Raw genomic sequence first — 14,430 nt, 5'->3', positions numbered from 1 at the left:
TAATTAATCAATGAATACTGTGTTCCTACGATCACTAAATCATGAACAATTATTGCCTGTTTTATATATATACACACACACACACACATATATGTGTGTGTATCAAGCAATATTATATATATATTATAGATATATATATATATATGAGACACTGTACTGGGTAGAATATCAGCACTTGATTTAATTGAATAAACATTTATTAAATGAATGCAATGTACTTTGTATGAGGCTAAAATCTAAAACTAAGATAAATAACATCAAAGAGTTGTCCTCCAGGATTTTATAATCTAGTAAACACAAAGGCCAAAAAGGTAAAAAGTTGCCATTAAGCTTGTGGAAGAAAAGTTTCCATTTAGAAATAAGAATGACAATTGGAGTGTGAACTAGGGCGATAACAGGTAAAAGTTGTAAAAGAATTGACACTTTTTATTCATCTTTGTTATAGGCTCTTAGATGATTGAGGAAGAGAAGGAGTTATTACTTAGCTTAGTTTAGTCTGGGTAAAAGAACGGATTCAGCTTTTCAACCCTTCCTCTCACCATCATTTAAATTCTAGAATACCATCTTTTAGAGAAACTCAATCCAAGCCTCAGAACAAGTAATTCCCTAGTAAATATTACAACAGTTTAAAAGGTCATTGATTTGGGGTGAGGAGAGCAAAGGTCATTCATCTGAAAAAGGAGTCTTTGTCTGTTAAAACAGACAAAGGAAAAATGTCAGAAAGAATTACCATCACCCTCTGTTAAGGCTTACTGTAAATAGGAAGAAAATAGGTGCCTATCACTCCTCTCAACTATATTGGGCCTTTGTTTTTCCCTAAATCCACAGAACAGGTGCCCTGCCACAATCTGAAACTTACAGTGCAGACCCTACTGGGGGATTTCAGTAAACGTACATAAGAATATGTTTTAAGGTCAAGAGAGCAAAAAGTGAAATAAAAATAAGCAACATTCTAAACCTTAAGGGTTATTTTAGAATTATAATACACTTTAAACATGTATACCAGACTGTTTATTTCTCCCAGTGACCCTATAAGGGAGTTCTTATTTTTCCTAATTTTTAGATAGACACTCTGAGATACACAGCAGCTTGAAAGCTGTGCTAACTTCTGAAATAAACTCTTAACCTAATATTGGCAAGTGGCAAAAGTAGCCACGATGAAAGGAACAGAACTGAAAAATGATAAAAATTATTGAAGCTAATCAAGAGAGTATAGTAAAGGTATAAGGATAGACAAGTGGGTCAAAAGAATAGAACAGAATCCAGAAATAGAACTATATTTAATTGGCCAATTGATTTTCAACAAGGTGCCAAGACAATTCAATGAAGAAAGGAAAGCTTTCAACAAAAAGGACTGGAACCACTGAATAGCCACATGGGAAAAAAATGAACTTTAACCCTTAACTGACACCATACACAAAAATTAATTCAAGCTGAATCATAGACCTCAAGGCTAATACTATAAAGCCTCTGGAAGAAAACCTCGATTATCTTCACAAACTTGGAGTAGGTAAAGATGTTTTAGACAAGATACAAAAAATTATCTATAAAACAAAAAAATCGATAAGTTGAACATCATCAAAAGACATCATTAAGATAATAAATAGGCAAGCCAGAGACTGAGAGAAAATATTCCCAATACCATGTATCTGACAAAAAACTGGTATGTAAAAGAACACCTATGACAATAATTGAGACAAAAGTAGAAAATTAAAAACAGAAAATATTCAAAATATTTGAACACTCACAAAAGAAGATATACGAATGACTAAGAAGCACATGAAAAGGTATTTAATGTCATTAGTCTTCACAGATAGGCAAATCAAAACCACAATGATTTGCTTCTTTCCCAAACTTGCAAAGGCAAGAATTAAAGACAAACAAAATCGAATATTGGCAAAGCTGTGGAGCAAATGAAACTCTCATACATTGCCAGTGAGAGTATAAAATGGAATCAAATAGTAAAACTGTCTCATAGTTTCTTATAAAATAAACATAGAACTGTTTTATAATCCAACAACTCTGCTTCTAAATACAATATTCACCCAAGAGAAATGAAAGCATATGGCCACCAAAAAGATTGTTCAAGAATGATTTTAATAGCTTTATTCATACTTACACCAAAAACTGGAAAAACCGTAATGTTCATCATCAGAAGAGTGTAAAGACAAGTTGCGGTATATTCATACAAGGAAACGTTAACTACATCACATAAAAAAGTAATAAACTACTGCTACACACAAAAATATCTAACTAAATTTCAACATTACATCAAGCAAAAGAAAGCAGACACAAAAGAGTATGATTTCATTTACATTAAATTTAAAAAACCACAAAACTAAGGTATAATAATCAAAATGATAATAGTGGTTGTTTCTAATGGAATAGGGGCAGTGATTGGCTGGAAAGAAGCATGGCTTAGTTTGCTCAGGCTGCTATAACAAAATACCTTAGACTGGGTAATTTATAAACAACAGAAAATTTATTTCTCCCAGTTCAACAGGCTGGGAAGTCCAAGATCAAGGCACCAGCAGATTTGGTGTGTGCCAGGGCTGCTCTTTGCTTGTGAGATTGCTCCTTCCTGCTGCCTCCTCACATGATGGAAGGGGCAAGGCAGCTCCCTTCAATCTCTTTTATAAAGGTATTAATCCCATTCATGACAGCTCCACCTTCATGACTTAATCAGTCCCCAAAAAGTCCCATTTCCTAAGACCATCACAATGGGGATTAAGTTTCAACATCAATTTTGGAGGGACACAAACATTCAGACCATAGTGGAGCATAAAAGAACTTTCTGGAGTTATGGAAATGTTCAGGGTATTGGTTACATGGGAGTATACATTGGTCAAAACTCATTGACCTATACATTTACAATTTGTGCAATTCACTATATGCAAATTATATCTCAATAACAAATTCGTTTTTTAAGATGCACAAGCTTCCCACTTCACCTAGAAAGATACACACAGGTTGAAAGTGAAAAGAGTAGAAAAAGATAGTCCATGAAACTGGAAACCAAAAAAGAGTGAGGGTAACTATACTTATATCAGATAAAATAGACTACAAATTAAAAACAAACAGAAACAAAGAGATCACTGTATAATGATAAAGGGGACAATTCAGCAAGGGAAAACAATTATAAATATCTATGCACCAAGTACTGGCATTCCTATGTATATAAAACAAACATTATTAGATATGAATGGAGAGAGAGACTGCAATACAATAATGGTAGGGATTTCAACACCTGACTGTCATTAATGGACAGATTATCTAGACAGAAAATCGACAAAGAAACCTCAAAGTTAAACTCTACTCTAGACTAAATAGTTCTGACATTTAGAGAACATTTCACCCAACTGCTGCAGAATACACAGTCTTTTCATCAGCACATGTGTTCTCTAGAATAGACCATTGCTTAGACCACAAAACAAGTCTCAACTGATTCAAATAAGTAGAAACCATTCCAAGTATCTTTTCTGATCACAGTGGAATAAAACTAGAAATCAATAACAAGAGGAACCTCAGAAAACACACAAACACATGAAACTTAAGCACCATATTCCTGGATGACCAAAGGGTCAATGAAGTAATGAAGAAGGAAACAACAATTTCTTAAAACAAAGAAAACGGAAATACAACATAACAAAATCTATAGGATACAGCAAAAGCAGGATGAAGAAAAAAGGTTTATAGCAATAAACATGTACATCAAAAAAGTAGAAAGACTTTAAATAACTTAATGATTCACCTCAAGGAACTAGAAAAGAAAGAACAAACCAAATCTCAATGTAAGGACTGAGTATCATTTAAAAAGTAACATTTTTAAAAAATTGAAAAATTTTATAAAATTCATTGAAGTTGACAATAAAAGAATAATAAGATAATTACATAATGATCACAAGTACTTCCACCTTAATATTAGATTGAAATGTTGAAGGTAAATGTAGGTAAATATGTCATAAAGTAGTCTGTGAAATTCTAATTTATTTCTGTGTTTTTGTCTCGTTCAGGGAAACAATCGATTTTATTGTTTCCTTGTTTTTCCCAGAAGGGGGTAGTCTTAAATGCAATTGTGTACCAAGGATTAAGAACGAGGTTATCCTTTTCGCTCAAGCAGTCAAGCAGCAATCTTCCCAGAATTCCCTGGCAAATGTTTCAGGCAACATGGAGGCTAAATTATTTATTTGTTGGGTTAATATTGACTTTTCCAGGATATACTATTACACTGATTCATGGAGCTTACCAAAGGTCCAGGGAGGGCATCCTGCCACTCTAGTTCCAAAACTGTAGCTCTTTAAGTTGATTTAATCAATTCCTTTAGTATAGGTGATGTATTGCTGGCTTTAAACACCAAATTTGCAGAAACAAACCTGGAGATATGATTTCAAGTTAAGAAAATAAACACTATACACTATTTGCTAACATCTCCATAATTGCTCTCATTCTTTTGAACTCACGTAAGCTTCCTGACCACAATTACCAGAATGGATTAATAAAAGTTAACATTTCTATCATGTAGTTTCTTTTAGAAAGACTAGAGCCTTCCATGTGCTGCAAGACATCACTTGGTAAATCTTGTAGAGTCTATTTTTTTCTTCCAAATCTGTTTAAAATTCTTCTTTTTCTCCGTTTCGATTTAGTAACTTTAGATCTCTGCATTATGTTGTGTTTTGCATGGAGCTATTGACTTCAGCTAAGGAACCGTGAACAATAATTATTTTGCATGACTAAGGTCTGGTACACCACTGTCAGACAGGCACTTTACAGTACCACTAGTTTCAAAATTTAGAACAGAACTGTCAAACAAGCAAATGCCTACACCAAAGACTTCTATTTTCAAGCTACAGGCATGAGTTCTATGATGTGCAATAATAGTGTGAATCTTTATGTTCTTGGGAAAACTTCTGATTTGACAGTCCTGGAAATGAAAGCCTGTTACTTTCTAGAACAGATACATCAGTGGTAGCAACAGCACACATTTTCAAGCAAGGCTGAAGTATGGCATAAGCGCTGGAAAGGCGCACTGAGATTATTAAGTGGTAAAGAGAACTGTTTTTATGATAAGCAGAGGACGACCTACCCCAAACTGAGAAATTCTGATTTGACTCACCTCAACTGGACATTTTTCCAACCACTTGAGAAAACTTCTATGGAGTTACCAATTTATATTCCATTACAATTTTAATCCTAGAAACATTGTATATCTAATACCAGTGTTTCCCAACATTTTACAGAATCCAAGGATGGAACACTCTCACACATTATTAATAGGCAGGAACATACATTTTATATAAGTTAAATGTCTTTTGTCTTTTCAGCACAGCCATGTACGACCCACTCAGAAACACAAGGACAAACAATTTCTGTTTACAGAGTTGATCTTTTATCCCTTTACATTTTTATAACACTTCAACTTTTTTTCTAGTGTCCTCTCTTCTACTGATAATTCGATTCTCAAAATAACACTTTAGGATGAGTATTATCTTCCTTTCATAGATAGGAAACTGAAGAACAGACTACATGACCTTAAAATGTTATATGGCAATTAAGAAATAAAGGGAGGGCGGGAAGTATGACTGACTAGAAGGTGAGTGGGCTGAAATGCTGAGCCTTCACAGACGTCTCTGTCTTTAAGTGTGAAAAAATTTTAAATATTTCCTTTTTATGGGCCTATGCAAGTCTTCAGAATGAATTCACACTCATATATTTATTATTGCTGAATTATAAATCAGAATTCCAATTTAATCAGTAAAAAAGAGAAGTTTTGTCTTTCTGCTCATCAGCTATTCAATCTGCTTTTTAAGGTACTTCCTTCTTAGGTGGAAATCCAAATAAGAAATAGCAAATTGTCCAGAGTGAAAGTAATGTTTTTTCCAGGCTACGGTAGAACTAGGATAATTATCTCAGGTTTTTACCAGAGGACACCGTCTAAGTGACCATAGAAATATTGCTACAGTTTAGTAACTGGATTCTCTAGTTTTAGCCTCTCCTTCATCACCCTCTACTTCCATAGAGCCTCCCCAGGACTGTCTGTTTGGATTTTCTGAAGCACAGCTGGAAACCCTTAGTGGCTCCCCTTGTCTGGAATTTAAGAATTTAACGATTTCTGCCTAGTCTACCATTCCAATCTTATCTCTAGAATGTGTCATGTTGCAATAAAATTGAAGTGTTTGGGAAATGGAATGGGTCTTCTACCTGGTTTGGTCAATGTCTGAGGTGTCAAGATCTTGACTGTAAGATCTAGGTAAGATTCACCTGCACTCAGCGTTAACAGTACCGGAAGGGGTTATGTCACTCAAGCTTCCCTCTTTCAAGACAGTGTGGAATATTTGTTGAGAATCACTAAGCAGACATCTTGAAAATAAACATTATTCCTTAGAATACATATGGACAATTTAAAATGTCTACCTACGAAAATTAGTAATTTGTAATCCCTGGCACCCTCAAAAGAAAGTGGCTACTGAAAATGAGAGAGTTTAGCCAGGTCTAGGTAAGATAGAAGGGAGATAAAAAGAGGAGATGGTTGCTGGAATAGAAACCTGGTGAGGCAGAGCCAGTGAGACTTTAGGAGCAGTTGGGGAAAGGGTTGAGACAGAGATGAAGTAGCTGGGGAGTAAGATGAACTTCAGAGGCAGAACAGATGTGACTTCAAAATAGGTATGACTAAAGGAAGGAAGATGTTTTTGCACAGATGTATGGGGTACATGTACAATTTTGTTAAATGTATATAATGCATAGTGATCAAAGCAGGGTATTTAAGGTGTTCATATCCCAAGCACAATATATTTTTTTAACTATGGTCACCCTATTCTGCTATCAAACACTGAATTTATATATATGTTTGTAGCTTTAACTCACTTCTCTTTGTCCTCCCCACTCACCCCTCCCAGTCTCTCTTTTCTAATGGAGATTTTCATTAAGATGTTAGACATAATGTCTAATACAATCCTCCTCTCCTTTCCCCATACTGTGTTTAGTAAAGTATTCCACTCTCTGAAAAGTCTTAGGAATCGATTTTCTTTTTATTGACCTGGGCAAGTCTAATCTATTGGTCTAGGCAAATCATGAGAGTGCGGAGTTGGGCTTCAACAGATGGATTGAGAACAGAGGGTTCTCTCAAGCACAGCCACATCTTGGTTAAACAATTAATGTATAATAAACATATAGCAGGTTTCGATCACAGTTCCAGTCCTCCTTGGGAAGAAACTGGCAATCATTTGATTCAATAACTCAATAACTGAAAATAATTCGAGTCAAATGGATTTTTCTTCTGTGTGTTCTACTGTTTTCATGCCAGCAAAACCAATGCTACATCTTACTACAGAACCAGTATTGGGAAATCTCAGTCTTTAATTGGAGATTTGCTCATAGGGCAGTCTGTTTATGGAATTCTATTTGTGACTTATATAGAAAGGTTTTTCTTTCCAATATCATCTTTAAATGCTGACTGGCTGTGAAAAATTATGCCCTCCTTGTCTATTATCTTTTTGTAAGAGCAAAATCCTTTTCTTCTGTTCTCTTATTTAAAGAGGATTGGAAATATAGGGATAGAGTTTAAAGCTTCTATCCTGATTTAAAAAAAAAAAAAAAAGAATTGCTTCTTGCTTCAAATGAGATCTGTAAATAGGGTGCGTCATGTTAACAGTGATGGAACCTTTTCCTGTGAACACTATGAAGACTCGCTCTTTCACAATCCCCGTGAACAAGGGCTTAGGAAGGACAAAATAGGTATTATGGGGTCAGTAGAAAAATTACTGCTATCTTGACTGTATATGAAATTCATGATGAGGCAGACAAAGGAGAATAGGTTGAGAGGATAAATGTCTGGAGGTGGTTAATTTACACATGTTCTGCCTACTCCCATTGCCATACCTGTCCTCTGTCCTGACCGAGAGTGTCTTCTTTCTTACATCAGTCTCTCTAAAATCCAGACAGCCCAACCCAGTTCCTACTGCTTCTTAATTCTGAAGCTCTCACCCAGTTAAAGGTGATGTCATTCTCTGCTGAACTTTTGTAGCAAATTATATTTACCTATTTTACGGCATGTTTACATTATCTTGTAATTTGATTACTTTCGTAATCTCAACACTCCTACCAGACCATCCTAACTCACTCTTGAATATAAACCATGGCCCTAAGTTTGTTAAAAAACTAAACACACACACACACATATATACATACATACAGGAATATGTGTATATTTATGTATCCATGTTCTTCCTTATCTCTATTTTTGAAAATGTTCATTATGATATGTATTATTTATATATGCAATGCAATCATAAATATATGTGATCAGAAATACAAATATTGTATTATGTCCTTTATTTAGGCCCTTTACTCCCAAGATCCTCTCAAGCAGTATCAACAAAACTTACAAATCTCTTACCACCTAGGATTATTTGCTAGAATAGATCATCTCAATTTTCATATTCATATCACAGAAACATATTCTGCTAGATTAGATGGGTTTTCAAACTATATTTTCCCATAGGATTTTGTGTTCAAATAAAATCTTAAAGATAATCTTAATATTTAAAACAATTTACAGCAATATGTGAGTCTTTCAGATGGTCTAAAATATTTAATGATTGGAGAAAATAAGTAATTTATTGGTTAGGAAATCCCTGAAGCATCTCCATGAAATCTTGGGGTTCATCTAGTCCAGCTCCCTCTTTTAACTGCAGAGGAAATTGAAGCATAGAGAGGCTATTGTAACCTGTCCTACATTACTCAGCTAGTAACTAGAACTTACGTGTTCTCAGTCTAAGGACCTGCCTATTGTATCACTCTCCTAATTCTTCTTTGTGATTATTTTAGAGCATTACATTTCTTGGACCTAATTTCAGAGTGTGACATATGTCCCGTTTGAATCCTAGAGCTCCTACACTCTGCTTACACCTAGTCTTCAAAGTCTAGGGTCCTGCTTCATTCCAGATCCCAGGAAAGGCTTTCCTACCAAGAATTCCTGTCACTCAATGGCTATGCTCCGGACCTCCTCAGGGCTTGTCCTCAATGTCTGGCCTGTTATTCAGTCATCTTCTCATCACCTATATTGCTTTTCCTTTGACAGACAGTGAAGATTTATTTGAACCTGAAGATCCTTATATCTTTCCTGACTATTCCACATTTGGCCTGATTTTGCAGTGAAAAGCACTCCAGCCTCCACATGCCACCCTCAGGCTGAGCAACAAATCTAGACTCTCCCCCTATTCTTCTCTTTTCTCTGTCTTGCTCAATGTACAGGGAATAGAGCTTGTCCTCTAAGAATCAGGTGGCATGAAACCTCTCTTGCTTTCTCCTCCACACACACACACACACACACACACACAAGTGTACAACATACTAATACGACAAATAACTACATGCTCATAAGTAGAACAGGTAATATCAACTTCAGTGGCTTAGAAAAAGGAAAGATCAACATTGGTGAAAATAAACAACAAAAAAAATGCCTTTGAAGAACATCTCTTCCCATATCACTGGATAGAAAGTCAGGGGAAGGAGCCATATCAGGGACAATATGAGCAAAAGAATCATCAGAAATACGGAGACAGACTTGGACTGAGAAAAAAGGTGAAACATTTATATAGGGGATTATTTCAAGACTATTTTTTATTGGAGTTTGCAATTAATGATTTTGTAGAGTCTATTACTATAACTTTGATCATAAATCCTTCAAGATTTCTGGTTTTGATTTAGTTGATTATGACCACATCCTTCAGTTTACTTGTTAGTCATTAGGTGGCTCTTAGGCAAAACCGTGAAGTAGGTAATAATTCATCTACCAGCAAAGGTCAACCAGACTTTTCTCTGCACATAGAAAAACAAGAAAATGTCTGCAGTGCTATCATGGATCCATCTATTAGTCAGCTGCCATGGTCTGAATATGAAAGACCATGGTAACTACCTGAATCCTGAAGCTGATCTCAAAGACGTTGGGATCTTTCCCTGCCTGACTTCTCTCTGTATATTTGTTAAAACTTTTTATCTTGCAGGTATGACAATACCCAATACAAATTCAACTAAAATGGATTTATTGACTCGTATAATTAGGTAGCCCACAGGTGTGTCTAATTTCTGTAAGAGCTTGAATCAAGTGTCATAAAATGAAATTAGGATCTCTCCCCATTTCTCTGCCCTGCTTCATTGGTGTTGACTGCATTCCAGGCAAACTCTCTGCTCATGTTTGGAAGATAGATCTGACTCTAACAGCATACTAAGTCACAGAATTACACCTTCTTGATCGTAATTTGTTTTAATTGGATCTGTTATCTATCTCTAAAATTAGATAAAATGCACTGAATATCGTATACTAGATGAGCCTACCTGGAAGGGCAGGGATGGAAGTGAGTCTCAGTCACCTATCAGTTGGGAAACTTGGGAAGCGTTTTAAGAATGGGGTAAGGATGCTTGTATTCTACGCGTATAAACAAATGTCCACTAAGAAATAGCAATTTTCCATGATTCTTTGTTCCTCTGCTTCCTTTTATTGTTTATTTCTAGAACCAGGTGGTTGACTGGGGTTGAATTTCAGTTCTGCCATTTATGGGTGTGTGTGTGTATATATGTATACTTATCCATAGAATCTCAATTGTTAGTGGAAGAAGCTGGCTGTCAACGGAAGTCAGTGTGAGGTGACCTCAGGCAGGTTATTTAACTCCACTAGGTCTGTTTCCTCATCTCTAAGGAAGAAATAATAATCCCTACCAAATAAAATTATTATGAGTATTAAATTAAATGAGATATATATATATATCTGCTATACACCCCCCCCAACACACACACACATATGACCTTCAATAAGTTATTTGACCTCTCTATACCACATTTTTCCCTTCTGTAAACTAGAGATAATCATTGTACCTACCTCATGGGGTTTGTGTGATGATTAAATAAATAAATAAATAAATAGTGCTTAAAACAGGGCCTGGTGACAGGTAAAGCCCGGTGGACTTCCTGGGTCAAGTGGGGAGTTGGAGAACTTCAGACATTCCTTCAGATGTTCAGATGTATCCAGCTAGATGTTTCCATCTAGCGAAAGGATTGTAAACACACCAATCAGCGCTCTGTGTCTAGCTAAAGGTTTGTAAACGCACCAATCAGCACTCTGTAAAAACGGACCAATCAGCACTCTGTGAAATGGACCAATCCGCACTTTGTAAAATGGACCAATCAGCAGGACATGGTTGGGTCCTAGTAAGAGACTAAAGGCTGGCCACCGGAACCAGCAGAGGCAACCGGCTAGGGTTCCCTTCCACGCTGTGGAAGCTTTGTTCTTTTGCTTTTCACAATAAATCTTGCTGCCCCTCACTCTTTGGGTCCGCACTAACTTTATGAGCTGTAACACTCACTGCCAAGGTCTGTGGCTTCACTCCTGAAGTCAAGCGAGACCACGAACCCACTGGAAGGAAGAAATGCTGGACACATCTGAACGTCTGAAGGAACAAGCCCCAGACACACCATCTACAAGAACTGTAACACTCACCGCCAGAGTCCGCGGCTTCATTCTTGAAGTCAGCAAGACCAAGAACCCACCGGAAGGAGCCAATTCCGGACACACTGGCACATGGAAAGTATTCTCTTGCATTTATCATTACTATTATTTGATTATATCACTTTCTGTGATTCTGACTTCTTCTTTCTCATTTGTTGAGTTTCCAGTTCCTTCAAATTGCCTTCCAACAGAACTAATTTCTTGGTCCAGTTTTTCCAGTCTTCTCTGGCTTGTCAATACCTATGTCAATAACATTTTTATCAGTGCATTCTTTCTGTGATTTACAAAGCTGACCAGAAACCCTACAATCATACATACAGAACTTGTAGAAACCATGGAAGCCATCTATTCTAGTAGTCTCCAAAGTCGGGTGCACATGAATCTTGATCCATTGATATCAAGGGGAAAATCTATTAAAATTTATATGTCTGTGTATATTTTTAGTGTAAAATTTGAAAGAAATGAGATAATTCTTAAATGAATGCATTCAAAATACTACATATTTATTATTTAAAATAGTCAATATATTAAAGGGCGCATGCTCAGTTTTTTTCTTTTTTACTAACAAAATGGTACAATCACAAAAGTTGGAAGATGAGTGATTTCATCTACTCTTACATCACAGAAAAGGCAAGTGACACAGAGAAGGGAAGCAATTTATCCAAGATCTCAAGTGTTAGTGGAAGAAGCTGGTTGTCAACCGAAGTCAGTGTGAGACGACCTCAGGTAGGTTATTTAACTCCACTAGGTCCCAGTTTCCTCATCTCTAAGGAAGAAATAATCCCTACCGAATAAAATTATTATGAGTATTACATTAAATGAGAGAATATTTAAAGAGGGTAATGCAGTGCTTGGCACAATCAAAGGTTCAATTAATGTTAGTTCTCTTTCTTTCGTCAGGGTAAATGTCTTCTTCATCGAATGAGACTGCTTTTCAAAAACTAGATAGTAGTTTAGTTTTAGACATTCAAAAACTAAATAAATAGTACTGCACTATTTCGTGGTGATAAGGTTATATGTTACTAAGATCTCCGCAATTTAAAATAGATTTTTAAAGGCTGCAGACATAAGAATAAAACCAACAAACGCAAGCGTCACAGTAGGCTGGTGGCTGAGAGATGTAGGGGTGAGGGGCTTCTTTGCCACCTTTGGACCAATACTGGTGTTGGTCCCAGAATTCTCTGTCGGAGAGGTTTAGGGGCAGTGCTCAGTTTGGGAAGGGGAATCAGGAACTTATCCTAAAGCTGGTTGCCAATATACCATTTACTTAGATGTATGTTTGTTTGGAGTGGTACTTTTAAGGGATGTTTCTGTTGTCTCCCCTTAACCCCCGACCCCGCAAGTCCCCCAGCCATCACTGGTTGCAGCCACTGGCCATCACATATCTCTGAATTACTAGCTTAGTCTTTCTGTTCCTACTCAAAATCCTATGCAAACAACAATACATCTCCTTCACATTCATATGTGCTCTAAATAGCCACTATACTATGTAAACTGTTCGCTTTCAATTTAATAAGTCTTCTCATCCCTAAATCAAAACTAATTAGCTTTGTTTTTCAAATTGCTGACACTGGGGGTCTTCGCTATAACAAACCTGTGTGTGATTAGTGATATAACGGCTGGTGCTGAGCTTGGGCAAATATTTATAGAGTAATCATATTGGATAGGGTTGAATAACCTCTTGGATTAAATGTGAGCTTCTGCCAGGCGATGCTGCAAAATTGTGCTAATTTAATGGTACAGTCCATTGTTCCGTCTGCCGATATAACCTCTGTAGACACTGATACAAATATAATCAAGGATATTAGGGCACAGTATGGCTCCTTTATTGGCACTCCCGGCAGTAATGTGCCAGAAGAATCCAAATATAAATTACGTGATAGGTAAATAGGAGTACATACAGGGAGCAGATCCAATATACACACACCCACCCAGCACAGGGAGGAGCCTAAGGTAAGTAGTCACTGATTACATTGTTGTTGTGCCATTAGTATATTAGACACAAGAGGAAGAATTTTGCTTTTATTTACTTTCAAGAGCATTAAACAGATCTTAATTGGGTAAACCAGCTGTACAGTTAAAGGCGGATTGTTTCTATATCAAGCTATATTGATATTAACTCCAACTTCTCACAGAGACAAGGAAATGAGCCTGAAGATACAGTGTTAATTCTTAATACGTAGCTCTTAATGTGTAGTCTGAAAGGAAACTCAGACCTTGGAAGAAAGAGATGAAGGCGATAGTTTTTCCAGATTTATACACTTAAGCAATGATCAAGTGGATACTAGAAATCCCATCTTCACACACCCCATCCAGTGCTTTCTCAACCAGATTATAGGGATCCATAAAAGTAAAATACTGTAATATTGACCTACAAATGACTTGAAGAACCTGGGTCATTTCCTTATGCATATTCATTACTCATCATGTTATACAATTTTTAATTTAATAAAAGTTATATATTTGATATGTATAGGTAAAAACACCTTGATAGCTTTTTATTCACATTGATTAATTGCAATTGCACCATTTTAAAAATACAGCTTCACTGTCTGTTTTAGACACTCCAACCGGTTAGCTATATTTAGATGTGAGGGGGAGGCAGAGTAATTCTTAAAGGGTTCTATGTTTCTTACAACTGACTTGACTGACAGTCCTTAAGTGCTATTTCTTTCAAAGCAAATATGACTCACAGCCCTTAGGTAGAGTGTGTGCACAGGCTAGAAATATTGATCTGTCCACATCCTAGAAACATTCAAACACAATAAAAAAGAATTTTTAACTTAATTCTGAATAATGCAATAGCAAAAACATATGAACAGGACAAAATCGACAATGGTAATGTATCTGTAATGCTTTATAATGTCAAGGATTTAATTTAAACTCAAGAAACAGCAACTCTCTTTCCAGCTCGAACTCGCCCTCTTCAG

General features: G+C 36.2%; 1 long non-coding RNA gene across 1 annotated transcript in view; it reads right to left on the bottom strand.

The window, feature by feature from the left end:
• Positions 1 to 11,487: 11,487 nt before the first annotated feature.
• The window catches only part of LOC107000781 (uncharacterized), a 66,212-nt gene continuing 63,269 nt past the window's right edge, over positions 11,488 to 14,430 (bottom strand). The window contains exon 6 of the long non-coding RNA XR_013400924.1: positions 11,488 to 11,740. This is a non-coding gene — a long non-coding RNA (uncharacterized LOC107000781). The remainder of the gene's footprint in view (positions 11,741 to 14,430) is intronic.

Source organism: Macaca mulatta, chromosome 11 (genome assembly GCF_049350105.2).
Source record: "Macaca mulatta isolate MMU2019108-1 chromosome 11, T2T-MMU8v2.0, whole genome shotgun sequence".
NCBI classification, from domain to species: domain Eukaryota; kingdom Metazoa; phylum Chordata; class Mammalia; order Primates; family Cercopithecidae; genus Macaca; species Macaca mulatta.
The sequence above is the reverse complement of the archived record's forward strand: the minus strand, read 5'-3'. Positions and strand labels throughout refer to the sequence as shown.